This window comes from Symphalangus syndactylus, chromosome 22, assembly GCF_028878055.3.
Source record: "Symphalangus syndactylus isolate Jambi chromosome 22, NHGRI_mSymSyn1-v2.1_pri, whole genome shotgun sequence".
Taxonomy (NCBI): Eukaryota; Metazoa; Chordata; class Mammalia; order Primates; family Hylobatidae; genus Symphalangus; species Symphalangus syndactylus.
In genome coordinates, this window is record NC_072444.2 from 31,706,250 (window position 1) to 31,733,640 (window position 27,391).

The window sequence follows — 27,391 nt, forward strand, 5'->3', positions numbered from 1 at the left end:
CCTAAATAAATGTTACCTAACTGTTGAGGCATGATGGATCATTATCCCAGATGAATCTGACTTATTAAAATAGAATCTTGCAGTGAATTGTTAGGAGACAGAACGCTTTCTCCATTCTTGAGGAACGGTTGGCGAGAATGGTTTTGAGTGGGCAGGCATTGCATAATGGAGTTTTTTTGATGCTCATTAAGATTTGTTTAGTGTCACTGCCAGGTCCTCTGAGTGGGCTTAGGAAAGGTGAGAAGGCGTCTGTAGGATATTTAAAATCTGGTGTTTGGGGCTTGGGGCAAGCACTCCTGGCAGATTTGAAATATCAAAAGATAAGACAAGGCAATTAGGCCAGAGACCCTGCAGGACAGAATTCAAAGGTTGCAGCCACAAGTTAATGAATCATGTCTCTCCATCAAATGCCCCCGTTGTGTGTCAATAAAAATTTCAGAGTGTTAGCCAAGATGTCTCAGGTATATTTTTTATTTAAGCTCCCCTAGGGCCCCATTAGAGCTTTCGTGTCGGCTGGTAAAGCAGTGTGAGAACTGAGGTCCTGGTAGCCAAGACTGTCAGCACTTGATGCATATCAGATAATTCTGTTCTCTTAACAACCCTGCGACATGGAGAGGGTTATGACCCCCATTCCATAGATGAAGAAACTGAGACCTAGGGAAGTTATACAACTTGTCCAAAGCTCCACAGTCGGTAAGTTACAGAGCCAGGGTTGGTGCCCAAGTCCGTCCGTTCCTACCCCTGGGATGTTGATTCCCACCCTCAAAGACGCCTGATGGTTGATTCAGAAAATGAAATGGCTTCGTCAACCAGCATCTGACCTTCTGAATCCAATTGTTGGAAGTGGACTCCAAGGGTTAGCCAGAGTTAACGTCGCACTTCCTGGAACACCCTCTTGGAGTATTTAACTTGCGCCAAGTAAGTGGCTGCAAAGAGCTCATTGCAATTTGTTTCTCACTGTGACTTCGCACCTGCACCCAGGGGTCCAGAAATAGCACGGTTCAATCCTGATCGCAGTTTTGCAGACACTCTTGCTACACTCAACAGATGTCTTTAGATTCTGCAATATTTCCAACTGTCAGAGCTGAAAAAGCAATAAATAATAATATTCTCACATTTACATAGCAATTGAACACACTGCATAGTAGAATGACTTTTCTTTTCACTTCAGTATTTTGCACTGCCTTCTGAATTCTTGGGACGTTTGCATATCATTCCCAGGATGCTCGTGGAAAGCAAATATTTAGACTACATGGACATTATTCAGTTTTAGAACATATTTTTTTTCAGGAAAATAAATGTTACTTAAAGCAGATGGTGCTACTGTCTCTGATGCACAGCTCGTAAGCCTCCTTAATTTATTTTTACACTCTTTGTATGGTACTATCTTTAAAACATCCCCTTATGGCAACCACAGATGTGTATGAGGTATTGACCATTTTTTTTCGTCCTACTGAAGGTTTGTACAGAAGTAAGCTAATCCCAAACAAACCTCAATGTGGGTTAGCCTTCACTAAAAAAAAAGAAAATAATATGCAGCTCTCAGGCCGTGACAATGAAACTGAAAGGGCTACTTCAATCCTTTGCTGTAACCAGACTTGCATAAAGCGACAAAGTGCTCGAAAGAAGCAGGCATTGGTTCACATCTGGAAAAACTTCTTGTTATCCTGATATTTTTGATAGAACGTGGGCTGTAATTTATGAGGGTTCTGTCGTTTCAGACTTTGTCAGCATTAACTTAAGGGAAGGATTCCAGCGAGAGGCACAGGATCTGCGGTGCTAACTGTGAGTGAATTTCAGAATCCACGAGCTTTGTCCAATTTCGTCAAAATTTGTGCATTGGGAGGAGAAATGCAGGGGTGGAGGCAGCATGAAGAATGGGAGCCTGAGCATTGGAAGGCGGTATGGAGCTCACTCCCCAAGTCGATATCCTTCGGTAAGTGCAGGGTAAGCAAGATTGGGACCTAATAGCAAAGAGTTGCGTTTAATTTAATTCAGCTTCCCTGATTATTGAAAAATGGTTACAGGAAGATTAAGCTTTAAGAGTAATGGCATTAGCAAATAGCAAAGGGATGTGGCAATCCATCAGTCTGCAGAGTCCTGGGTACCGCGACTCCACTTCCCTTGACTTTATTATTAATAATCATGAATAATCATAGCCAGGCTTTCAGAGCAGCTTTCATTGCAGAAACCCAAGCCACCGTCCCCATATTAACCTGTTCACTCATGTGCCTTTGCAGCTCCGATGTTCACAGTAATTGAGTGACAGAGGCGAGTCACGAGGAGCGTGGTTCACAGGTGAATGAGCTTTCCCACCTCCAGCTTTGTGGAGATGCTGCCCCGGTGGATGCCAGGCCACGGTGCTCTGTGCAGGGTGCCCACGGCAGGGGAAGGGCTGGAGGCTCAAGCTTTCAGCATTGCTATGTCCCTTCCCCAGTTTCAGCTGGTTTGACCATTAAAGGAGGTGAGGGATAGAGGGAGATCAGGGGTTACGTTAGATAGGGGATGAAATGATGGCATTTAGAAGGTGATCAATAACTATGAATTCTGCCTTCTATATGCAAGATGGGCAGCCTAGTCCTGCCCCTGATTACATGGGTATCCTGAAGATCAAATGAGGACCAGCAGAGATTTATCAAGCAGACGCTGACTCACTCTCGGAGAGATATTTGGTATCACGGTGGAGCCAAATATATGTGGCCAGGGTCCAGCCCTCAATACCCACATCCAAGTGAGTAAGGAAATTAAAAAATGGTTAAATTCTGTGTGGGAAAGGAGAGAGTATAAAAAGTTCTATGTATCCAAAGAAAATAAGAAAGGAAGCCGCTCTGGGCTTATGAATGCATTCATTCATCCACTTATCCATTGTATTAGTCTGTTCTCACATTGCTTTAATAAAGACAGACCTGAGACTGGGTAATTTATGAAGGAAAGAGGTTTAATTGACTCAAAGCTCTACATTGCTGGGGAGGCTTCACAATCATGGTGGAAGGCAAAAGAGGAGCAAAGTCATGTCTTGTATTGTGGCAGGCAAGAGAATTTGTGCAGGGGAACTCCCCTTTATAAAACCACCGGATCTCGTGAGACTTATTCATTGTCACGAAAACGCATGGGAAAGACTTGCCCCCACTATTCATTACCTCTGAGATTCCTCCCACGACACATGGGAATTATGGGAACTACAAACTTGAGATGAGATTTGGGTGGGGACACAGCAAAACCATATCATCTATTCATTCATTTGTTCATGCAAGACATTTAATCGGGCATGTACTATGTGATAGGTGTTATTCTAGGTGATAGGATTAGGAGTGAATGAAGCAGCTCCCTTGTGTTGCTCACCTTCCAGAAGGGAGACAGCAGCTAGAAGCATAACTAGTTTGTGGACTGCCAGGTCCTGTGGCCACCTGAGAAAACGCCTCCCACTGTAGGGAGCAGGGCTGACCAGATCCCCACTGCTGTCCTTTAAAATCCATGCCTACCTCTGCACCCAGGTCAAGGACTGAGTTTAGCAGGAGTCTTTTCACAGCCAACCTTGGCTCAAGGATTCCCCCGTAGCTTGGCCAAAACTACCTGAGACCTCCTGGCAGCCTTGGCTTTCACCCAACCTTGTCCCTGCTCTTCTTCATGGGCATCAGAGCTGCATGCAGGTTTGATCTTCTCCCCATCTTTTTGGGTTCCCTCCCAATTTATTTCACAGACATTTTCCCTAGTAAAATCCTGTGAAAATCCTGCATGTTTAACCTCATCCTGGTGTCTGCTTCTGGGAGATCCCTGACTAATGCAGATGTTTTGTAGAAAAATAAAGCAGAGAAAAGGGGAAGAGAGGGATGGGGGTGGGGGACCTCAGGAAGCTAGCCACTTGGATATTTGAGGCAAGAGAGTTCTTAGCAGAGGAAGGTTCAAAGATGATGCTCCTAAGAGAGGGTTGTAGCTGGCAGGAATGTGGCGGGGGAGGAGTCAGGTGTGGCTGGAGCACAGACAAGGAGGGGAAGAGGGTCAGGGATAGGGATCCACAGGCCACCAGGGACCAGACCTGTGAAGGCTTTTAGACCATGATCTTAGTGATGTCCTGCAAGGCTCCCTCCAGCTGCTGGCTGAGAATAAGCTGTGTGTGAGGAAAGAGAATGTGTAAGCAGGGAGACAAGAAGACTAGGGGGTTTCTACCCTAAGGATTTAGAGAGAAGGTAGAGGTGGCTTGGAGCAGGTTGGTGTCCCCGAAGAGGTTAGAGGGGTCAGGTAAGAGATGAATTTGGCAAGTGGACTGAACTGCGTCTCCTGATGGACTGGTTAGGGAGTGTATAGGGAAAGTTTCTGGTCTACCTGAGTTAGCAGCAGCTCTATTAATTAGTGTGGGGAAGACCAGGGAGAAGCAGACTTTGGAGGGACCCAAAGGCTGTTTGAGAGGCCTCTTAGACATCTACTGAGTGATGTCAGAAGGAGAGGGACGTGCAAATCCAGGTCTCGGGGCGATGGTGGGGCTGGAGAAATAAAGAAGACATGGTCTTTTGAGCTGGGTAAATCTCCCTCTGGTGGAGACTCAGGAGAGCCTCTGTGGAGAGCAGAGCAGGGCACAGGCAGAGGCAGGTGTAGCCTGGAGAGAACTGTGGACTGAAGAGAAGCGTCCCTGCCAGGAAAGGTGGAGCCTGATGATGGAGGGCCTGGAAGACAGGCTTTGGAGCTTATGATGGCTCGTCTTGGTTCAGCATCAACTTGGCTGGTCCATGGGGTGCCCAGATACTTGGTTAGACATGATTTCTGAGTGTGTCTGTGAGGGTGTCTTTGGATGAGATTAACATTTGAATTGGTAGACTGAGAAGAGCAGATGGCCCTCCCCAGTGTGGGAGGATATCAGCCAATCCAATGAAGGCCTGAATAGAATAAAAGGCAGAGTAAGAAAGAATTCTGTCTGTCTTCAAGCTGGGACATGGATCTTTTGCCTTCAGACTCAGACTTGGACTGGAGTTCATGCCATTGGCTCTATAGTTTGTCAATTGCAAATCTCTTTACACACATACACACACACATATATACATAAACATATGTGCATATATATACACACACATACACACATATATACTCACATGTGTATATACATATACATATGTATATATATCTTTACACACATACACACCTATACACACGTGTGCATATACACACATATGTGTATATATACACACATATGTATATACATATATGTGTGTATATATAGGCACACATACACACATGTATATATATATACCTATGTATATATATCCTTACACACATGTACACACATATACACACATGTGTATATACATATGTATATATCTTTACACACATACACACATATACACACATGTGCATATACATATACATGTGTCTATATATGCACACATACACATGTGTATGGACATATACATATTATATATATCTTTACACACACATATATACACACACACACATATACACACACACACACACACAAACTGAATCTGTTGATTCAGTTTCTCTGGAGAACCAGACTAATACCCAGCTGGCTGATGTTCGCTAGGTATTACAAAGCCACTAAAATTATATAGCAGGAAAATCCTACTCTCTGTTTCTATAAGTTCGAATATTTTAGATACCTCAGATAAGTGAAATCATGCAGTATTTGTCCTTCTGTGACTGGCTTATTTCACTTCATGTAATATCTTCCCATTTTGTCCATGATTATGCACATGGCAGAATTTTCTTCTTTTTTGAAAGTTAATAATTTTTCATTGTATGTGTATACCACATTTTCTTTACCCATCCATCTGCCAATGGACATTAGATTATTTTCATATCTTGGCTACTGCGAATAATGCTTCTATGAATGTGGGAATATATATATATCTCTTCACCATTTTAATTTCAATTCTTTTGGGTGTATACCTGAAAGTGGGATTGTTGGATCATAAGGTAATTCTTTTTAAATTTTTTGAAGAGCTGCTGGCTTGTTTTCTACAGCCGATGTACCATTTTACATTCCTGTCAACACTACCCAGTTTTCCAGTATCTCTGCATTCTCATCAACACTTGTTATCTTTTCTTTATAACAACCATCCCAACAGGTGTGAGCTGATAGTTCATTGTGGTTTTGTATTAATCCTAAGTAAATTATAAATATCCAGAAGAAAGACTTTAAATGACACTGAAACAAAGAAATATATAAATCTAAGTGTATCATTTGATGACTTTCCACAAATGTGTAAAGCTGTGTAATGCAAATATCATCATCCAAGAACATTCTTTCATGCCTCTTTCCAGTCAATCCTGCCCTTCTCCTACTATAACCCTTTCTGTAATTTAAAAGATTCCTTTTTCACTATTGTTTTGCTTGTCCTAGAACACGCAGTGAAAAGATACAATATGTGCTCTTTTGTATAAGGTTTCTTTCATTGAGCTTACTTTTTCTTTTTTTTTTTTGAGATTCATTCATGTTGTACTGTGTATCAGCAGTTTATTCTTTTTAAATTTTCGCATAGTATTCTATTGTAGGAATATACTAAACTTTATTTAGCTGTTTTGCTGGTGATGGACCCCTGGGCTACTCCCAGTTTTTGACTCTTGTGAATGAACTGCTATGAATAATTACACACAAATCTTTTGTGGACATATGCTTGCATTTCTCACACAAATAAACCCAAGTGTGGAATGTTCTGTGTTTTTTAACTTTTAAGAGAAAATGCCAGCCTATTCTGCCCTTTTGTCAGCAAGGTTTTGTCATCAATGTGGTTTTGATTTACATTTCCCTGATCACTAGTGATGTTGAGCATTTTTTCATATGTTTGTTGGCCATTTGTTTATCTTCTGTTGATAATTGTCTATTCATGTCCTTAGCCCATTTTTTGATGGGATCTTCTGTTTTCTTCTTGGTAATTTGTTTGAGTTCATTTCAGATTCTGGATATTAGTCCTTTGTCAGATATATAGATTGTGAAGATTTTCTCCCACTCTTTGGGTTGTCTGTTCATGCTGCTGACTGTTCCTTTTGTTGTGCAAAGGCTCTTTGGTTTAATTAAGTTCCAGCTTACCCCGGCAATAATTGCCATAACAAAAAAAAAATCAGAAAATAATAGATGTTGGCATGGATGCAGTGAAAAGGGAACACTTCTACACCACTGGTGGGAACCACTATGGAAAACAGCCTGGAGATTCCTTAAAGAACTGAAAGTAGAACTACCATTTGATCCAGCAATCCCACTACTGGGTATCTACCCAGAGGAAAAGAAGTCATTATATGAAAAAGATATTAGCACACTCATGCTTATAGCAGCACAATTCCCAGTTGCAAAAATGTGGAACAAATCCAAATGTCCGTCAATCAATGAGTGCATAAAAAAGTGGTATATATATATATATATATACACACACACACATACACACACACACACGATGGAATACTACTGAGCCATAAAAAGGAATGAGTTAATGGTATTCACAGCAACCTTGATAGGACTGAAGACTATTATTCTAAGTGAAGTAACTCAGAAATGGAAAGTCAAACATTGTATGTTCTCACTCATAAGTGGGAGCTAAGCTGAGGGTGCAAAGGTGTAAGAATGACACAGTGGACTTTGGGGACTCAGGGGGTAAGGGTGGGAAGGGGGTGAGGGATAAAAGACTACAAATTGGGTTCAGTATAGAGTACTCGGGTGATGGGTACACAAAAATCTCACAAATCACTGCTAAAGAACTTGCTGAGGTAACCAAACACCACCTGTTCCCCAAAAACCTATGGAAATAAAAAATTTTAAAAAATAAGGTATGACAATAATGTATGAGAGTTCTAGTTGCTCCTTATCCTTATCAACATTTTATATCATTAGTTAAGTTCAGCCATTCTGGTGGCTGTAGAGTTCTATCACGTGGTGATTTTCATTTACATTGGTATGATATTATTGATATTGATATGATAACTAATGATGTGGAGCACTTTTCCATCTGCTTATTGATTATCCATTTACCTTCATGTATGACATGTTTGTTCAAAGGTTTGTCTTTTTTAAATTCTTTTTTTTTTTTTTAGTGTTGAACTTCTACCACTACTGTAGGGGTTATCAGTTCTATAATGCCATTTTTCCTTTCCTATGGCTTACTCATTTGATTCATTGAGTCTTTTTATGAGCAGAAATTTGAAATATTGATGCAGTCAAAATTATCTTTTTTTATGGTTATTGCTTTCCATGTCCTTTCTAAGAAAATGTTGCCAATCCCCAAATCATAAAATATTTTTCCACAATTTTTTTCTAGAGGCTTTATAGTGTTAAGTTTTATATTTGGGCCTATTGCCCATTTCAAATTAAATTTTGTGTAATGTATGAAGTAGAGATCAAAATTCATATTTCATAGTATGACTATCTGGATATTTTAGAACCATTTATCAAATAGATATTGTTTCCCCATTGAATTACCTTGACATTTTTATGAATATTAATTGGCCATATATGTGTGGGTCTAGTCCTACATTTTGTTCAACAAATCTGTATGTTTATTCTTATGTCAATACCAAACTAACTTGGAATCAGGTATTCTAAATATTTTAATTGTATTCTTTGTCTTCAAGATTGTTTTGGCTATTCTAGGTCCTTTACATTTTCATAAAAATTTTAGATTCAACTCATCAAATCTTACATAAATGCCTGCTGGAATTTAGATTGTGATTAAGTCAGAATTATAGGGAAATTTTGAGAAAATTAATCTTAACAATATCAAGTCTCCAATCACATGGATATCTCCATTTATTAGATCTTCTTTTATTTTTTTAGCTCTGTTTAATGGTGTTCAATGCAGAGTTTTTGCACATCTTTTATTAAATTTATTCTCAACTACTTTATAATTAAGCTATCATAAATGGAATTGAGTTTTTAATTAAATTTATAATGGTTCATTGCTAGTTTATAAAACCACGGTCGGCTTGTGTGTGTTGAGGTCATCTCCCATGACATAGCTAAATTAACTTTTTGATTATGGTAGTTGTGTGTAGATTTCTTAGAATTTCCTGTTAAAGGAGCCATGCCATTTGTGAACTGAGATAGTTGTTCTTTTTTCTTCCAGATCTTTATGCATTTGTTTTTCCTGACTCATTACAATGGCTGAAATACCTACTAATTTAGAATACAGATAATGTCAGTAAACAACTTAGACTTGTTTGTATCTTAGGAGGGAAGAAGCTCGTAACATAGCATTTAGTATAGAGTCATAGTTTTTGTTTTTGTTTTAAATCAGACTGAGAAATCTTAATGTCCTAATTTGGCAAGTTTTAACATTAGTTGGTGCTCAATTTTATCAAATGATTTTTGTTAATTTATTTAAATAAACATTCGATTTTACCTTTAATTGTATTAACATGAGGTATCCTGTTGATTTATTTTCAAATATTAACTCAACCTTGACTTCTTAGTATAACCCAACATAATGCATTATCTTTTTAATATATTGCTTTTATTTACTTATTTTATTTTATTTATTTATTTAAAAGTGTGCTGCGAACTTTTGCAGCTGTGTTCAAGGGAGCCGTTGAGCTATAGTTCTCTTTGCCTTACTATATTATTTCTTCCTTCCTTCCTCCCTCCTTCCCTTCTTCCATCCTTCCTCCCTCCTTCCCTCCCCATAGTTCCCTCCCCATGGTTTCCGCCCTCCCTTCCCATAGTTTCCTTCCTCACTCCCTTCCTTCCTCCTTCCTTCCTTCCTTCCTTCCTTCCATTCCTTCTTTCTTCTCTCTCTTTCTTTTGTATACATTTTTTATATTTTAGTGCCTTAGTTTGATAGCCTCAGCAAATATTGAGCTAAAGTATCTCCCAAAACACATCAGAAGATACTCCCTTCTTTTATATTTTCTGAAAGATTTTATGGAGGATTGGCATTATTTCTTCCCTGAAGTTTTGATAGAATTCACCAGTGAAACTAATAGGGACTAAAGCTTTATCTGTCAGAAGATTTTTAAAAATCAAATCAATTTGTTTCATAAATACTGGGCTATTTGGATTTTCTGTTTCATCTTGTATCAGTTTTGATATGTTGTGTTTTTCAAGAAATGTGTCCATTTCATCTAAGTTGTTAAACTTATCAGCAAAAAGTTGTTCTTACTAATCTCTTGCTATTTCTGTAATGCCTGCAGGATCTGCAATAATTTAACCTCTTGTAATCCTGATGTTGTTAATCTGTGTTATAGCTCTGTTTTTTTCTTGATTACCTAGCTATACATTTATCTATTTTTTTAAATTTTCAAAACCCAAACATTTGGTTTTATTGTTTCTTCCATTTCATTGATTTTTTTCTCTTATGTTTCTTCTCTTTTTCTCTGTTTACTTTGCTTTTTATAGACCATTTTTACATTGAATCTTAACTACTGATTTTAGACTTTTTTCTCCTCTAATATAAATACTTAAAGCTGTTTATTTCCTTATTTTACTACTTTAGCAGCATCCCACAAATTTTGGCACAGCATATTATCATTATTATTCAGTTTTTTTCTCACTGTGATGGTCAGAAAGTTCCATCTCTGTTCAGCCCCTTTAGACGTAGCTGGCTGGTTGGAGTCTGCTCTGCACATGTATAGTTCAGGGGTCATCCAGTGATTTAGGCAGCATTTATATGCAGAATATTTTGCTCCTTCTTTATGGTGCTATTCTTTCTGGAATCCTCCCTACTTTCATCTTTCAGCTGATGATATTGTCCCAGATTCTTCCCCTGGCTTTTCAAGCCTGTTAGATGTTGGTTTCTTTCTGTGTTTTATCCACCTTGTATTCTAGATGAGGTCCTGACCGTGGGTAAAAAGAAACCTACCCAGTGCTATTCCTTTATTTCAAGTCTTAAGCCCTTTCCCTTTCTGTATGTTTGTGGTGATTGCTGGTGTCTTCTGAAGTGTATAGCTGCCATCTGTGGAAGGGTCTGTCTGGTAGTCTGTCTGATAAGAACTGCTTTGCTATTGCTGGAAGAAGAACATTGGTGGGTTTATTTTTAATGACTTTTAAAAGCATAGATTTATTAAAGCAGAGGAAAATCTGGCTGAAGAAAGTTAAAGAATAAATAATCAGTAAGGAAGTGAAGAGTTCAAGTGTAAAGACGTTTTTAGGAAAAGAAAGAAGGGAAATACTTCAAGATTGCATGTCCTGTGTAGACAAGGTCAAGCTTTATCTTGTCCACCAATGCATTTTAGGGCTTAATACCATGTCTGGCACATGTTAGGTGATTTATTAGTGTTCGTTGTATGAATTTGAACACTCTGTGCATCATTATTTCCAAATCTTATAGTTGACATATATTTAGTACAAAATATTGATATGTGTTTAGCACAATATTCAATAGTTGACATATATGCACTCTGTGCATCTATTTTTCCAAATTTTATAGTTGACTTTTGCTGATAAGTTTAATTAGTCACTGTCCTAATTAGAATTCAAGTTTGGCTGCATACAACAGGAACACAAAATAACAGTGACTTAAACAAGAGAAACATTTATTTCTCTTTCACATAAATGTCCAAGTTGATATAATGGCACTCTTCTGCAAAGTCATCTGGGTGCTGATGATTTTTTTCATGTCAACACTCTTCCATGCCTTCCATGTTTTACTACATTTTAAGGAAAGAGCACAGATGTTATACATGGATCACTTCTTCTTATACTTATAGGCAATAATTTAGTCACATGGTCACATCAAGCTGTGAAGGAGGCTGAGACATATAGCCTTCTCTCTGGATAGCTACTTAACCAGTGGAAAAACCTATTACAATGGAAGAAGTTGAGAACAGATATTGAGGGGCAAGTTCCATAATGATAACAAAAAATCAGTAAAACAACTGTACTAGGGTTTTCACATTTTATTTCATTATTTATTTGGGAGTTTTACTCTTTTTAGAAATTGCTCTAGGGCTGCAATACGTATCCTTCAGTTACCATCATCTACTTAGTGTGTCACTTCATTTTTCACAAATGTAAGTACTTTACAAAATTATAATTCTATTTGACCATCTGTGCTATTGTTATAATATATCTTACTTCTATGTGTGTTAAAAATTACACTTCATTACTATTTTTTGGTAATAATTTTCCTTCTAATAACACTAGTAAAAAAAAAGCTGTATTTAAAAATATATTTAGTCACATATTTATTATTTTTTGTGCTCTGTATTTCTTTCTGTGGATACGTGTTTCCATCTGGTACAATTTCCCTTTGGCTTGTATAATGTTCTTTAGTATTTCTTATAGGCAGTTCAAATGCTACATATTCTCTCAAGGTTTTAAAAAAATTTCACTCTCATTTTTGAAAGACTTTCATTGGGTATAGAATTCTGCATTGACAATATCTTTTTCTGCTTTAAAGTTGCAATTCCATTGTTTTCTGGCCTTCATTCTTTCTGATGGGAAGTCAGCCATCATTCATGTTGGTCCACTATATTTAATATGCTGGTTTTATTTAGCTGCTTTTAAGATGTTTTTCTTTTGCTTTAGTTTTCAACAGTTTTTCCGTGATGTCCTTAGGCATGTTTATCTGTGTATTTATCCTACTTAGGATTTGCCATTCTTTGGGGATTTGTCAGTTAATATTTTTCACCAAATTTGTAAAAAACGTGATCATTATGCCTTCTTCTAATGTTTTATCTGTCCCACTCTCTCTCTCTCCTTTCCTTCTGGGATTCCACTTACATGAACATTAGACCACTTTAAATAATACCAGGTTGCTGGAGCTCTGGTCATATTTTTTAAACTCATTTTTCCCATTCTTCAGATTAGGTTAATTCTCTTTTTAAAAAGTTTCCCCACTCTTTCTTCTTTCATTTCTAATCTTTTCTTAAGCCTATCAACTATTTTTTTTATGTTAGATGTTTTAGTTTCCTCTTCCAGAATATCCATTGGTTCTTTTTAATTACAGATAATCCTTGACTTACAATGGTTTGACTTACAATTTTTTGACTTTACAATCACGCAAAAGTGATCTGCAGTCAGTAGAAACCATACTTTGAGTACACATACAACCATTCTGTTTTTCACTTTTAGTACAATATTCAGTAAATTACATAAGACATTCAATGCTTTTTGTTAAATGATTTGCCTAATGATAGAATAATGTAGGTGTTTAGATCACATTTAAGGCAGGGTAGGCTAAGCTATGATGGTTGGTACATTAGGTGTATTAAATGTGTTTCACTTACAATATTTTCAACTTACAATGATTTTAGCAGGATGTAACTCCATTGTAAGTTGAGTAACATCTGTATTTTCATTTTCTAGTGAGATTCCCTATCCATTTACTCTTTAAGAATATATTTTAAATAAGTCCTTCAGCATCTTCAGATAGCTGCTTTGAATCTTTGTCTCCTCATTCTATCATTCATGTCATCTAGGGAATATTTCTATTGAGTGGTTCTTGTTGATCATGGATAACATTTTTCTGGTTTTACATATGCCTAGTAATTTTTTAGATGTTGGACATTGTGTATGATCCATTGTAGGAAATCTGTATTATGTTGTCTCTAAAGAAGATTGAGCCTTGTTTTATGAAATTGTTAATTTATATGCTATTGTCCTTAACTCTGTCTAGGCTTGGTTTTAGGTTTTATTGATGGAAAAGTGATCTGAGGTAGCTCTTACTCTGAGCCACAGCCCTCACTCCTAATTCATACCTTTTCTGGCTTCTTAACTGAAAGTCCAGATGGTTAATGAGACCTCTTTGAAGCACTGTGAGACTTCTAGTATTGTTCTTCTCTAAACCCCATGGAGTTCAGCCACTCTCTGCTAGCGTTTGAGAAGTTGTTCCCTGTGTGAATACAGCCCAGCCATTGGCCAGCTGACCAACCTTTGTTCCATGGGGAACTCTGCACAGGCTTCTGTTCCCCCATTGCAGCTCCTTTTCCCCCGTATTTGTCATCACAAATTCAAGCTACTTCAGCACCACCAAATTCAAATATCCACCTCTTTAGCTCAGTGGGTCCTCTGTGCACTGTCTTGTCCTCAGGAAGAGAGCTGGGGTAAATTTAAGGATCTCTTCATATGTTTTCCTCCCTCAGGGGTTTCAATCTTTGCTATCTTCCATTGCCTGAAAACATTTGCCTTATATATTCTGTCCAGATTTATAGATGTTTAGAGAAAGAAGGGAAGTTCAATACTATTTGCTTTTCCGGAAGCAGGTGTCCTAGGGCTTCTTGTTCACTTCATGAAGAACATCCTTAAAGCAGCACAGTCAGGCTCTCTTCCTTCTGGTGGTCCATACTGAGTCCAGTCCAACCAAACATTTACTCATGGAGTGAAGATGCGTTGTGTAAGACTGCAGGCTTTATCCATGGAAATTACTGTCATTCTCCTTCTTACTTTTCCTTTCCACTTTCCCTATGACCTTATATGCCATTTCAAATGAATTCCCCAGAATAAGGTCTCCTCTTGACAAGAGAAGAACATAGATGTTCCAAACACTGGCTCCCATCTTCCTTACCACCCTTATTTCCAATATTCTCCCTTGAGGAATAGATATTAAACTCATTTGCTCACCACCCTGACTTGTCTGCACAGTCTAATTGTAGAATGATACAGCCTTCCTTGATTGACCTAGACCGAAGCAATCATTCTCCACTCTGACCTCTTGTCATTACTGTCTGAACAATTCACTTGGCAATTAATCATGTCTTGCCTTAGGTTATCTCTTCTCTCATTGTCTAGAAATGATATTTGAGTCTCTTATTATATAATTTCCCACAGAAATGTCTTGCCTCCCCTTCTACACTGTAAGCTTCTTGCTGGCAGGGTCTATGACCCACCTAGCATAGTATGTTGCATTTAAAGAAACATATATTCTGTGGTCGTTTGATCATGGTCACATGGCTGCTAGAAAGAATGTTAGCTCAGTCTGGGATACAGGCAATTATATTTGCAGAAGAGTTAAATCAGATGTGAATGCATTTATTTTATCAGACCTAGCCCATGTCTTGTCCCAAATTACTTGTCCTTCTGTATTAAGGAAAAAGGCTTGCTAACTGCCCACAATGTTGAGCCTTAGGTTTAGACTAAGGAACTCTTATAATTTCTGGAAACTTATCTCAGGGCACTAGAGAGAACCACAAACCATCTGAGCTTGCCCTGGTCCCTTTTCTACTTTAAATTGTTGGGTTTGTGGCTCATACATAAGGTTCAAAGAGGGCAGTAAAGAGCTGTTCTCTGTCTTAGGCTTATCTGTCAGGGACCCCAGAATGGAGACACCAATGTTGCTGCTGAGTTTAAAAGGTGATATGGGGCATGGGGAAGGGGCAGGGGAAGAACAGAGTCTGCTTCCAAATGATCTGGGCAGGGGTAGAGGCTTCCTGGGGAAAAATATCTAAGCATTAGTTTGCTGAAAGTGTCAGTAGTTAATGGGAAAAGTTTGTCTCAAATCATATTCCTTTGTTTTTAGCCATTGATTCCAGTATGACTATCTTAAGACAGCTAGTGGTAAGTGTGTGTAAGTCTCACAAATGTTCCCTACATTCTTGAAGTTTTTGCCCAGCTGATCAATAAATATTATTTTTGAATATTTAATGATGTTATACAAATGTAGAGTAGGTTACTAGAATATGAGTACTGACAGGTGGCCCTGTCCCATTCCCTGCAGCTCCAAAACCCCCATTCTGAGCTTCAGGGGTATTGGTCCTTGTGGTGGGAGACAAGATGAATCTCCCTATATCCTAACAGGTAGTTGGGTTTCCTACAACACTTTTACAACCAATCATATTCTCTCTCTGTGTCTCATTCTCTCCCTTCCTCTCGTTCCCTTCCTTTTTCTTCTCATTCCCTTTCCCTCTCATTATCTCTCAGTTGGAATGCCTTCGTCTTCTAGGCCACTGGCAGTATCTTAGGCCATGTGAACATTCATTCTAGCTGACAAGAAGCCTGGTGGAAGTCAGAGCCAAGATTAGGTCAGCATTTGACAAGATCAGGGCTCTGGGACAATGTTCTCTGTTGGCTTCTGAACTTTCAAAATGGTAGCCCGGTTCCAAGCACCAGAACTTCCTGCAACTGTGCTCAAGTCATGACAAAAAAAAAGCCAGGAGAAAAGGAGCAAATAGACCTTCCTCTCTTAAGCTTTTCTCCTTTATTGAGAGGGAGACTGATGTAGTTTTGCTGTGTCCCCACCCCAATCTCATCTTGAATTGTAGCTCCCATAATCCCCATGTGTCATGAGAGGGACCCAGTAGGAGGTAATTGAATCACAGGGGCAGGTCTTCCCATGCCATTCTTATGACAGTGAATAAGTCTCATGAGATATGATGGTTTTATAAAGGGAAGTTCCCCTGCACAAGCTCTCTTGCCTGCCACCATGTGAGACATGCCTTTGTTCTTCCTTCACCTTCTGCCATGATTGTGAGGCTTCCCCAGCCATACTGAACTGTGAGTAAATTAAACCTCTTTCCTTTATAAATTACCCAGTCGTGGGTATGTCCTTATTAGAAGCATGAGAATATAGAGACCTTTCCCAGTGTCCTCAAGTAGATCTCCCCTAACATCATTGAACACAATGGGAAAAGAGGAATTGGAGTGCCTTGATTGGCTTAGGGCAAGCATGATGCATCCTTAGGCCTGGGGAGAGGGCCTGTGTACCTTTCATAAGTACATAAATATCTGTGCTCAAAGTTGAAAAATTTGGAGTTACATTATCAAAGAAAGATGGAGAATGACTCTTAAGGAAGAATCTAATGTGTATATCTGTTTCCCTCCTACCCCAGGAAAGGTGGATCACCAAATTTAACACAGAGACAACACCCCTACTTGGTTTTCATTGGTTTTCTTGTAGTAGGCTGTTGTATGGAAGAGAACATGCAGTTTTGAATGAGAAATCTTGGGTTCAAATTCTGGCTTTGCTATTGGTTAATTGTAAGATCTTGAGCAGGTTATTTAACCCACCCCAGCCTCAGCTTCACAGCATGGAGAGTAGAGGTAATGGTGATGTTAAGGAGGATTCAGATTAGTGTGGCTAACATCTCTTAGGTACTCATGTGCATGCTGGGCACTGCGGTAGGCAGACTTCTAAGATGCTACTAAGATTTCCATCTCTTGCCACTGACACCCTGTATATTCCCTTCTCTTTGAGTGTGAGAGGGACTTGTGAATATGATGGATGCCACTTCTAAGTGATGGCAGGTGGCAAAAGTGGAAATATTCAATTAATGTTCCTAACCAGTTGAGTTAACCAAAAGGGTGTTTTCCTTGGGTGGGCCTGACCTAATCAGGTGAGCCTTTTCAAAGAAAACCCAGGACTTTTTCCAAGTCAGAGGCTCTAAACAGAAGAGACTTCTTTCTATTACTGGCTTTGGAGAACAAAGCTGCCGTGAATTCTACAGTCCTAAAGAAATTATTTCTGCCAAGCACCTGAGAGGGCTTTCAAGTGGACCCTCCCCAAGTGGAGCCACTGATGAGAATGCCGTCAGCTGGCACCTTGATTCTAGCTTTGCAAAATCCTGAGCAGAGAACCCAGCCATACTCTGCCAAATTTCTGAACTACAGAAACCATAAGATAATAAATGTCATTTGAAGCCTCTAAATTTGTGACAATTTGTCACACACACACTGCAGTAGGAAACTAAATGATATGGTTTGAATCTGTGTCCCTGCACAAATCTCATGTTGAATTGTAATCCCCAGTGTTGGAGGTGGGGCCTGGTGGGAAGTAACTGGATCATGGGGGCAGATTTCCCCATTGGTGCAGCTCTTGTGATAGTGAGTGAGTTAACATGAAATCTGGTTGTTTAAAAGTGTATGGCACCTCCCTTCCCACCCTCTTCCTCCTGCTCCTGCCATGAAGGACGTGCTTGCTTCCCCTTCCCCTTCTGCCATGATTGTAAGTTTCCTGAGGCCTCCTCAGCCATGCTTCCTGTATAGCCTGCAGAACTGTGAGCCAATTAAGCCTCTTTTCTTTATAAATTAACTAGTTTCAGGCATTTCTCTCTCTCTCTCTTTTTTTTTTTTTTTTTTTGAGACAGAGTTTTTCTCTGTCACCCAGGCTGGAGTGCAGTGGCATGATCTTGGCTCCCTGCAACCTTAGCCTCCCAGGTCCAAGCAACTCTCATGCCTCAGCCTCCTGAGTAGCTGGAATTACAGACATGCACAACCAAGCCTGGCTAATGTTTTGTATTTTAGTGGAGATGGGGTTTCACCATTTTGCCCAGGCTGATCTCAAATTCCCGAGCTCAAGCAATCTGCCTGCCTCAGCTTCCCAAAGTTCTAGGATTACAGGTGTGAGCCATGGTGCCAAGCCCAGGTATTTCTTTATAACAGTACAAGAACTGACTCATATACTAACATTGATAATGTTCTAAACCCTTTATAGACCTTACCCATCCAACGCACACCACATCCTGGTAGGGTTGGGGCTATTGTCTCTCGGGGCTGTTGTAAGCAACAAACTACAAATCATGTGATGTCCATTTTATAGTTTGCAGATTATTCAGACACCTTTCTTTCTCTTTCTCTTATTGCCCACCTTCAGGTATGCCTGCTTCCTATATCCTCTAACTTAGAGGAGGCCAGTTGGAGGAAAACAGATGAAACTCCCGACTGATACTTGCATTTCTAGCTGACCACACTGGTAAACAGCATGGCTGGAGATGAATAGGTGGCTTCCGCCTTTATGCTGCAAGCCCCTTAAGGACTAAGTGACATATTAAGCCTGGCACACAGTAGGTGTTCAGTCATCATGCACCGAATTGCATTAAGGGAAGTAAACTCAAAAGGCAGATTGAAAATAGAACCTTTAAAGTGTTTGAAGTTTTCCCTTAGCTCATGTTATGCTGAGCTCCAATTACTGCATATAATTGGGTTTAGACAGGGTTCTACCCAGCATGGGTGTTTAGATTTGTCATTCTGTATCTGGGATGGCAAGGAGAGAATTTTCATGTTCAATGAGCTTCTTATTGACCCACACAGTGTGAAATCTCTTATAATAAATCATACATCTCATCTCATGCCATTGCAGCTGACATTCCCTGGGATTATAAGTGTATAAACCAGGAGATGCTTGTGGTTGGCACAGGCAAGTCCCGGAGCACTAGCTACTTGCTCTTTCTTTTGCATATCCACCTTCAGGTGGAATTTGGAGTGGACGCAGGGGCACATGGGCCTCACTCTTTCATTTTGCATTGAAGAGCAGTTCACCCAACCCCCTAATCATTAAAGACCTGATAGTGTATTATTTATAGGTGGGCAAAGAGCAAAGCTCTTTTTTGAGGGAGAAACAAACAAAATTAAGCCAAGCTAGGGAGGCTGGAGCCAGACGTGCTGTCCCCATAGAGCTCAGGAAATTAACCCAGCATGGAGGTGATTTCTTCCCAAGAGGTGCGTACACAAGTGTTTGGAGCCATGTGGCCAGGAAGAAGTCTGCCTCTTGCTGACTTTGAAATAGCAAGAAATCACTCTTTTTTTTCTGGATATGTGTTTGCACTGTAAACTGTGAACTGTCCCTTTCTGAGGTCCAAGCTAGCAGATTTAAAGGTGAGTCATCAGATCAGCTTATTTTGTTGCCCAAATGCCTCCTTTGTGTTTAAACTGAGTAGGTCTGGTTAACTGGACTCAGCTGAACAGGGGGGGAGAGCACTTTTGCAGAGACATCATCTGTGGTCTGTTCATTCTGTAAGTATTCAGAGCAGTGATATGTTTTTAATTTCCTCATTGAAGCTCTGCTGTGACATGTTCACCTTGGTTCCTCTCTCGTTACTGAGAACCACCTTCCTCAAGCAACACCCTTGTCCTCCAAGGTGAACTGCAACAAAATGCAGGTTGGGTTTTGTGCAGTTTTCCCCATTTATTATTATTTTAAATTCGGATTTACTTTTTCTAATCCTGCAAATTTTAAAACATATTTTTTAAATGTTTAATACAAGCTTGCTGGCAGTATTCTTGCTTGGGAATCATACTGTTATTTATGACATTTCTGGAAACAAGAGGGCGGCATTAGATTGAGCTGCAGGTGAAGCAAGTAAATAGCTTTTGAAGGTAATGCATTTTATTCCCACCCAGAGGACTCCCATAGGCCCTGGCCTGCAACAGCCCAGAATACAGCAACATTGCCCAATTTCAGTGTAACTGGCCTATCAAGCCAGCGGCCTTCAAGAGCCATGATTTGCAATTCCAGGAGAAAACTCTGAAATCAGTGGATAGAAAATGAGAGGCCCTCTGAGAAATTAACCAAGTCTTTGACCGTGTGGGGAGGGTCAGTGCCTTCCTGCATCATGAACTGACATAGCGCATCCATGGTGCAGGCTCTCCCTTGCTCTCTCAAGCCCAGGCCACCAGGGCTCCTTCTCTGCAGGTGGCTCATGTGGTGCAGGGTGGGCCCCCATGGGCAGCACTGGAATCTCTGTGTAGAAAAGCAGCAACTGGCCCATCAAGGGCTCCCTTCCTCCACCATGGGCCATGATGATGGCAGGAACCAAGATCAAGTATCCCAAAAGTAATCTGTGCTTCTCGCAGCAGCTAAGAAATGCAATGTAACTTTTCATTCCAAAGACTGTAAGATTGATTAACTCTGAGTGGCAAGCATAGACAGCAGCATGGATAAAATCACCTTGGTAAGATTTTAAGGGGGCATGGGATGTTGAGTGGATGAGTTTCCTTGAAGCTTTAGGTCTCTTATGTATCCCATCCGCCATGCCCTAAACTAACTGGGAACATGGGTCTTGGAACCGTTCTTCTTGTGTTGGTTCATTCATTTTTCCTTGTTCAAAGCTGCCCTATTCTCTTTGAAAAGATATTTTATAAACATTGTGGTTCTAGGATTCTAGACTTAGCCAAACGAAAACAATTTCCCCTCCCCAAACACTCCAGCTCATAACTATTCATTAGGTGCCTATCATTTACAGCCTGGTATATGGCACATGGGCAGGGATGAGTGAGGAGGGCAGCAGGTGATGAAGGGAAAATGGGGTGGAAACCCTGAGTGCAGCAAGAGTAAGACCCAGCCCTTCCTCATGGGATGTGAGCCCTAACTAAGGAGGCTAGAAAAATCTCGACTCAAATGAGTGAATCAGAGGCATTAGCCTTAACTCGGTGTCCCCACGATCAGAAAAGTGTTATCAATGGCAGTGAGGCTAAGGTGGTGTGGGCGCCACAGGTTGGAGAGGTCAGGAGCAGATTCACAAATAAGTTGAAGCTTTAGGTCTTGAACAAAGGGTGGAATTGAGGGAAAGGAGGAAGGATACACCAGCCATGGAACAATGGACACAATACCATGGGGAAAACAGCCTTGAACTCAGACGGGAATGACCAAGGATCAACAGTAGCAGCATTCATTCCTGCTCTCTGTGATGTCAATGTGCCATTTGATTTTCATGGGGCACTCAATGTAGTCTAAAAATGACTGGACGATGTGAGGCCCACCTATGCCTGCTGTTTGACTGAACAGGGATACTGCAGGGAGATTAGAAGCATCCTCAGCTTGTGAGTCTGCATTTGCCTCCTGTCTTCCCACAACCTCTCCTCTTTGCTTTCATCTGCACAATGCCATGGGGACACCCTCTCTACTTTTTGCATCACCCTGACTTCCCTCCTTCTGAGATTGGCCAACAGGAAGTACTTGCAGGAGGTCAAAGACCAGGAGGTCCCTAATCAGCACAGTTATGGAAGTGGCTGTGACTTCTAGCAGGTGACTCATTTTTCAGAATTTCTGCTCTCATGGGACTCCGGTAGCACAAGCCTAGGGATGGTAAAGCCTTCCCACACTTGCCTGGGTGCCTTACTATCTCTTGTTGCCTCTTTTAACTTCATCTATCTCCTGTCTTTTGTTTCCCGCTAGAATCTGACTGATACACCTTCCTTTCCCACTTAGTTGAACATCTGCATCAGATACGTATTTTTCAGTGAAAGTGACAAATCCATTTCAAAGTGTCTTAATCATTGAAAGGGAATGGGTTGGTTCATAAAACTAAAAAGCTCAGAGGTATCTAGCTTCAGGCACAGTGGTATCCAGGTGCTCTGTGTCTCTTGGCCCTCCTTTACACTGTGTTGGCATGAGCTCTTCCCTTGTCAGGGGCCAGATAGTGATCATGAATTCCAGGCTGGCGGTTCCACCAGCTGAGTAATCACATTGGAAAGACAATCTCTCTTTCCAACAGATTCCCTGCAGAAGCTGTGCTAGTTGATAATCACTCTTGATTGGCAAGACCTGACTCACATGTCTACTCCTGGATTGGGGATGAGGAAGACGGGTGGGTGGAAGGTGCACAATGGGCAGACCCTCCTCTGCTGCAGAAACTGGGAATGGGGAATGTGTATCTTTCCAGTGGAAAATTAGGAGGAAGAGAATGCTGGACAAGTGAAAATAAAAGATGTTTGTCCTGAACTTGAACTTGGTTTATGGAACGCGCTCAACTCCGTGGAAATTTGTTCCTCAATCTCTTTCACTAACCATGCTATGTTAAGCCCTCCTTTCCTGTTACTGGAGAATGCCTTGGTTGCTGCTGGTCATTCAAATCAGTCCAGTTCTGTTTAAAGTTCTAATTTTGTAAATGTTTCAATACTCTTCTTGACCCTGTGTGGCCCAGACCCTCAGCTAAAGAACTTGGATATGGTTGTGTGTGTGTCCATGGGGTGAAGAGGGGATGAGGAAACAGTAGGTCACTCCTGTTCCCTCCACCCTTTTCTAGTTTCTAACAGGGATGTCCATGGGAAAGAATACAGGCATGGGTTCTTAGTTTCTGTTTCTGGCTGGGCTAGTAATGTCCCCCTTTTCATCCCTCTTTTCTGCTTATCACTAAAGACAGAAACTAAAAAACCACAGATTCAGGCTACTAAAAGCCTCAAAAAAAAAAAAAAAACAGAACAACAGCAACAACAACAACAAAATGAGGTGGGTTGGACAAGCTTCGTAACACCTCTGGTGTCAGGGATTGAAGAGGGGAAACGATGGTCAAATTATGCAAGGAGCAGCTCTTGGTAATGGTAAGCTGTCCTTTGTCCTGAAGTGGCTCAGTTGAGTTATGGCCTCTGCTGATGAGTGTCTCTGTGCAGAGGCTGAGTGTAGTTTTCTCGGGGTGTGATGTTCCTTCTTACTGCAGGAGCCTCCATCACTGAGGATGGCTCAGAGGGATGCAGGTGTCCACATCCCACCCTTCTCCACCTGCAGCATCTTCACAGCATCTCTGTAACTCCTACATCCTCCTCTAACCTCTGTAATTCTTCATATGAAACCAAGGGAATCCCAGAAGATTTCTCTGTGAACTCTGAGAGTTGTGGAGGACTAGGGTAAGGTGGGAGTTTCTCCATCTACCTTCCCAGACCCAGCACACGCCATTTTCACATTGTCCTGATGGAGCTGGTATTTCAGCAAGTTCTTTGGCATCAGGTTTAAAATAGGCATATATCTATGTTCAGATTTCCCCTCCCAAATTCAAGAGATCCATGTCATTCTCTCACAAGGACCCTCTTATAATTGTGCCCCAGCATTAGAGTGGGTCTGCAAGTCTTGCTGGAAATGAGTGCTCAGTAAATCAGTGACCACAGAATGGATTGGCCAAACCTGGACACTTACGAGAGTGAGAGGAGATGCTTCTAGAAATGACTCTGAGACAATGGGTGAATCTGCCCCAAGTGAGCCAACATGTGCAGCCATCCTATCTGTAAGTGATTCTTCTAGAGCTCTGTCTTAGTCCATTTTGCATTGCTCTAAAGGAACACCCGAGGCTGGGAAACTTACAAAGAAAAAATGTTTATTTGGCTCACAGTTCTGCAGATTGTACATGAAATATGGCACCAGCATCTGCATCTGGTGAGAGCCTCAGGAAGCTTCCAATTATGATGGAAGGGAAAGGGGAGTTGGCATGTTAGGTGGTGAAAGGAGGAGCAAGAGAGAGATGGAAGGAAGGTCCATGTTCTTTTAAGCAACCAGCTCTCTTGTGAAAGATTAGGGTGAGAACTCACTTATTACCATGACAATAGCACCAAGCCATTCATGAGGGATTCGCCCCCATGACCCAAACACCTCCCCCAGACCCCACCTCCAACACTGGGGATCACAATTCAACATAAGATTTGGAGGGTACAAATATCCAAACCATATAAGCACCACCGCCTGCCACACACACACACACTCTCTAGGTGATTTGGGATAAAGAGGAGTGAAGCTCTCCTCCCTTGTAAAGAAGGAAATGACCTCTTACCATAACCCTATGTTTTTCCTCCACAATCCCCAGTCTGCCAATCCTGATGCTTCTCACTCTCTTCCCTTCTCAGGTTCTGTGCAGGCTTGGGAGGAGGGATTGGCATGGCAGCTCATGGGAGATGTTCCAGCTGCCTCAGAGGCTTAGGTGATGTGTCCTTACGGCTTCCCAGGAGTTCTGTTTAGATGTGTTCAAGTCTGAAGAGAACTTCATGTTCTCTTTAGATGTGCTCACAGTTCTGCAAGTTGTGCAAGAGGTATGGAACCAGCATTTGCTTCTTGTGAGGGCTTGGAAGCTTTATTCAGTTTTGGGGACTTAGCAAAAATTACGAGGCCATAGGAACAATCTACCTAGCCTAGTCTCTCCATTGCAAGCAACAGGAAAAAGCCTTTGGTTAATTTAAATAGAAAATAAATTTATCGAAGGACACTGATGACCCGCCAAATATCTGGGAAAGCTAGAGAGCCAGGTTTGTGAGCTACCCAACAAAATGACACCCCAGAATTGGTCGTGCTCCACCGATACTTCAACCTTGCTCCATGGTTGTGCTATTAGAACCCCTGCCACTGAGACTGCTTCACGTGCAGTGTGGCAGCTACTGCCCACCCTTGCTAGGCTAAATTTTCATCTTCCCCATGTCTTTTCACCATCGTCTGCCAAAGCAAAACCTGCGGAGTGTACATCTGGCTGCCAGAGCCTGAGTCACGTGCTTCAGTCCTAGAGGAAGAAGAAGAGGGAAAGCAAGTCCTGGGCCATCTGGAATTTTCTGTCTCTAGAACAAGTGGCTAGCTCTGCCTTCCTAGGTGGGCGTTTCTACAACGCTAGGGAGGGGGTTCAGGTGTGGTGTGCTCAAGTTATGCAGTGTCCAGTGCACCCAGGGTGGCCAGCTGAATGATGGTCCTCTAGGATGTCAGGTCCTAATCCCTGGAACTGCAAATATGTGACCTGATGTGGCCAGGGAGACTTTGCAGATGTGATTAAGTTGAGGTGGGGAGATTGTCCCGGAGGATCCAAGTGAGCCCTGACATCATTACAAGGGTCCTTGTAAGAAAGAAGCAGAGAGACATTTGACAACAGAGATGAAGCAGGAATGGCTATGACAGAAGCAAGAGGTGGGGGTGATGTGAGGAGGGGCCACAAACCCAGGGATTCAGGTGGTTTACAGAGGCTGGAAAGGGCCAGGATATGGATTCTTCCCGAAGCCTCCGGAGGAACCCATACGTTTTCCAGACATAGCTCCATAAGTCTTATTTTGGATGTCTGGCTTCAAGGTCTGTAAGATGATGTATTTATGTTGTTTTAAGTCACCAAGTTTGTGGTAACTTGTTACAGCAGCATAAGAAAAATGGTACACCCGGCCGGGTGTGGTGGCTCACGCCTGTAATCTCAGCACTTTGGGAGGCCGAGGTGGGTGGACCACTTGAGGTCAGGAGTTTGAGACCAGCCTGGCCAACATGGCAAAACCCCATCTCTACTAAAAAACAAAAATTAGCCAGGCATGGTGGCGAGCACCTGTAATCCCAGCTACTCAGGAGGCTAGGGCACGAGAATTACTTGAACCCATGAGGCAGAGGTTGCAGTGAGCAGGGATTGCACCACTGCACTCCAGCCTGGGTGACAGAGTAAGACTCCATCTCAAAAAAACAGAAAGAAAAAAAAAAAGAAACATTATACACCCAGTAAACATCTGTGGATTCAACTAGGAAAAGAGAATCTTTCCTACCTCCTTTGCAGGAACTGAGTAGCTGAGAAGAGTGGGGTCTGGGAGGAGGAGCTGCTCTGCCATGAAGGCAGCAGGGGGCTTTCAGCTGCTCCTGCTGGAGAGAGAGAATCACCCCCAAAGCGCTTGCTCTCGTGCCGTGTGGCCTCGGAGTTTAACCAGTAAGGGAGAAAGACGTTTGCAAATCTCCCTTACACCAGGCAAACAAGGAGAGCTGTTTGGAGGCACAAGCCAATTGCAGGCCCATGATTGAAAACAACTCATGCTTAAGGGCTTAGGGCGTCTGGAGGAAAAGAAAATGTTCAGGGAGAAATTGTTGAGGATATAGTTCTTATGTCAGCTGGAAAATTCATCACACACCGTGCCTGTGCTATTGGCATTGACTTGCACCTGTCTCTGAATCTCCTCTGGGGAGGAAACGTTCCTCTGCAGTTGGAGTTCTCTTATGTGGTGGAGCAGGAGGGATTCAAAAGCTTGCAAATTCTCTGAGCCACCTTTAGGTTTAGTAAATGGGACTTTCTGCCCCCCTTCTCTCCCCCATGTGCTCCCCAGCTTGTGGTGGTATGGGAAAAACAGTGGGATTAATAGTTTGTTCTAAATTTTGCGGTGTCTTTGGGGGGAGCCACGTTGGGGCAGCATGAATAGCTCAATTGTCAGTTTCATGTGGGCTGATCTCAAGAAGACTGACTTCTAGTCTTCTGTCATGAATTCACTTGAAATTCCAAACTCTTACCCATTTACTCCTAGTGTTCCATTATTGGAATGCTACACATGTAGGAGTTATTTATATCCTACTGCTCAAGGTCATTGCCGAGGCCTGATTGCAAAAATTCAAAAAATTGAAAAATTCCTACTCTTTCTAGAATATTACCTCTTTGGAAGGCACTTTTAAAACGATGGTTCCATCTGGTGAACCATGCATTTGAAGGAGATGACTAAGGCCAGGTGGGGCAGATGAGAAGAGAAACTTCCTCTGGAGCTAGCCAGGCTCCTGGACACTGTCAGTGTCTTTCCCACCCAACTGCCTTTGTCCTATTATAGGGTCACTTAGCACCATGTGGTTTTACTTTACAACAAGTATTTTGGTTGTAAAGAAGTAGTCACCTGCACTGCACTCAATGTCTGTCCACTCTATTGCAATGGGTTCTTCACAGGGCAGGCCCACAGCTGCCTTGTCCATAGCTGTATGCCCTCCCCATGCCACCTCCCTCTCTCGGTACCCTGTTCGGTCTCTCATATGTACGTTTCCCAGCTCCTTTATCTATTTGTTTGTTCACTCTCTGCTCATTCTGCCATTGGAATCCTAACTCCCTGGGAACTCAGTTAACTCCTGCCTGTTTTGTTCACTGAATAGACAGGAGGTTAGGGAATCTCTTTTGCCTTTAGATTTCTATGGGAAGAGAAACCCAACAGGATGATACGCTGGCCTCTGCCCCTCAGTTCCATATTGGGTGACTTCTTGGGTGGGTGAGTTTGGGTAGGAACTGGCCTCACAGCTGCTCCTCGAGGTCAGCCTGCCAGTCCAATCTCACTGTAAGGGCTCTGTCCTGA